Genomic DNA, 2,771 nt, shown 5'->3' with positions numbered 1-2,771 from the left:
GGCTATCCCATAGGGGGCTTCTTAGCCCCCCATGTAATAGCAATAAAGTTGATTAAAAAAATAAAGCATTAAAAAAATTCAAAAAGAAAAATTTTCTTAAGTCCCCGCCCCCCACATACACATGCAGATATGCGTCGGGTGCGCCTACGTGAGAAAACGACTTTAGATGCAATTTACTATCCATCTATAAAAGCCATTCAAATAACAAATAAAATGATCCAGATAAATAAAAGTCCATGCAAAAGAATATAATTTCTTCATTTTTATTTTTTGTTCCTATAAAAACTCTTGCAAGAATTCCAATAGTAAAAATAATACAAGACCAAATACCTATGCATCTTCAGCAATACATTTTCCAACCATCAAGTTTGGTTCAAAACCAATTTACTTTGATCGATACGTTAATAAATACGTCTTAGACAATACAACCCTTGAATTGCAGATTTGATGTGAAAGTTGTTTTGTTTAGTTGGCAGCTATGAAAATCCCCATTTAAAACAACTTAATTTTGGTAAAAGCAGCGGGCTGTGGTTAAAATATACTTCCAGCTCTCTGTATACAGTGAGGTTCATCTGGTGATTTGCTCCCCTCACCGCTTCTGTTCTCACCTCTCTGCTACACAAAAAGGGACCCTTTGGGTGCCAAGACAAGTGGAAGCAGTGTGGGGAGGAAAGAGCAAAAGGAACATCACTGAACCAGATCAAGCATAGGTGCTACAAATGTATAACTTAAGCCTCCAACCCAAAAGAAGTCACATAAACCCAGCACCTTTTAACCATGCAGCTGGGAACTGAAGATGTTACCTTCCAGTCTATTAAGTCATCTTTCAAGCAATCATATTTTCTCCCAATCTCTTGATGATTTAACAGTGTTTAACGAATACCTTTAAGGTCATTCTATTTCCCAGTAAGGAGACACATTATTAATCCATGCCCAACATCGTTTAGGGAAATGCAGTTGACAAGAAATACTGACATAAAATGGAGGGAATCAAATACTGTGTGGAAGACCCAAACTCTAAATGTCCGTCCTTACAAACACAACATACAATTACAGTATATGTGTACAATAACTATTCTCCCAGTGCAGAGAACACTTCAGAAAAGACAAGACTAAAATAGCTGTAGTGTTGCTTCCGTACACAAAGTCCTTTTTGCACAAAGACCTAGGAAGGGAAAAGCTACACATGCCCATCAGTTATTTTTTTAAATGACCTAAAAAAGGATTTGTAGACATGTAGATGTGTCACTCTCATTTTGGTCCTAAGAGGAACTGAAGCTGGTTCAAAAAGGGTAGTGTTTGGAAAGGAGTGCAACAATGAACATATATATTATAAAAAAACAAAAAACACTAGTGTTTCACCGGTGGCAGTGTAAGTAAGCTTATGATTTCATCTCGGGGCACAAAACAAAAAAAGACTTCCTCTGCTAATTTCGGAATGGGTCAGTGCAGCAAGCAGCAGGGTGCCTAACCTTAGTCAACATAATATTGTACTAGTTCAATTTCAAAGTAGGCTTTATTGGTGACAAGTGTCTGTGCAATTTCAAAAAGGCAGCCAAACCAGCCACTTCATCTGACCCTTTAAAGGGAAACTATATATAGTTTTTGTGTGAAAGTTAACAGCATAACGTAAATATTCTGATCAATGAGTAAATTATATTTTGAAAGGTCTTGTTTCTGGGTTAAGCTTGTAAGTCTAGGTGTAGATCTTACCTGTGTTGGCTTTACTATACTACCTGCTTGGTAGTACTGCACAATCACTGTGCTTTATTGTTCTTTCTGTGTGCACATCCACTAATCAGATCTCCAAAACTGAAAACAACACTGCTAAGGGTAACAGAGTTTATCCCAGCAGTGTTAAAAGAGAGCTAGCCACAGCTGGGCTTATGCAAAACATAGAAAGATTCAGACCTAGTTGTTATTAGAACGGTGAAAATATTGCTTGTGATTTAGATGAAATTACTTTGAGTCTGATATGGCTTTAAATGTAGGCATCCACTGCCTGCTGAGAAGAAAACAATGCCCTGTTTACATTGCTTCCAGCATAATTTCTTTCAGTCCCATCTGCTTCCATCCCTGGCGCTTGGTGAAAAACTTTCCTGCTCTTTATTTTTGTCCCCATTCTCTCCCTACTGTGTGCCTCTGATTTTTCATTGAAGGGCACTGCAGCAGGCACTTTTCCTGTCTGCAAACACCCACAAACTGTCTTAAAAATGCCCCCTGGGTTTTGGAGGAGTAGGGGTATCAACCACTGGTGCTGTGTCCTATGTGGTGCACACAACTTCCATAGAGCCAATGTTATCTGGATGAGAAAGTTACTGCAGAGGCTGCCTACTAGGCACACTGAATCTAGGATTTACAGCTAACAGAGTACTAGAAGATGCTGTGTTGCTCTTTATGTGTGAATGCAGTATTGTTCCACATGGAGTAGGACAGACTTGCAAGTGATAGTGTGTGCTGTATTGAGCAGTAAGGTGTACGTGAGGGTAGCATAGACACGTCTTATGCCATGCATTGTAATTTGGACTGCAAATATAAAATATCACAGCATCTGGTCTACTGGCTTCTACTGTTCATTCTTCATGAAAGCCGTGTTTAATGGTTTAGGCTGGCATGTCTACTAAATGTCAATCACTGTTGAGTGGGTGTTACTACAATGATGTGCTGGTTCCATCTGATTCCTCTGACAGGCTAATGCAGAGCTAGATAAAAAGGCCATGGATAGTCAAGGGACCCCTTTTAGTGTTCTTTTTAAAAGGTAGAAACCCTGG

This window comes from Nanorana parkeri, unplaced genomic scaffold, assembly GCF_000935625.1.
Source record: "Nanorana parkeri isolate BGI_ZX_2015 unplaced genomic scaffold, ASM93562v1 scaffold1956, whole genome shotgun sequence".
In the NCBI taxonomy this organism is placed as follows: domain Eukaryota; kingdom Metazoa; phylum Chordata; class Amphibia; order Anura; family Dicroglossidae; genus Nanorana; species Nanorana parkeri.
Note: the sequence above shows the minus strand (reverse complement) of the source record.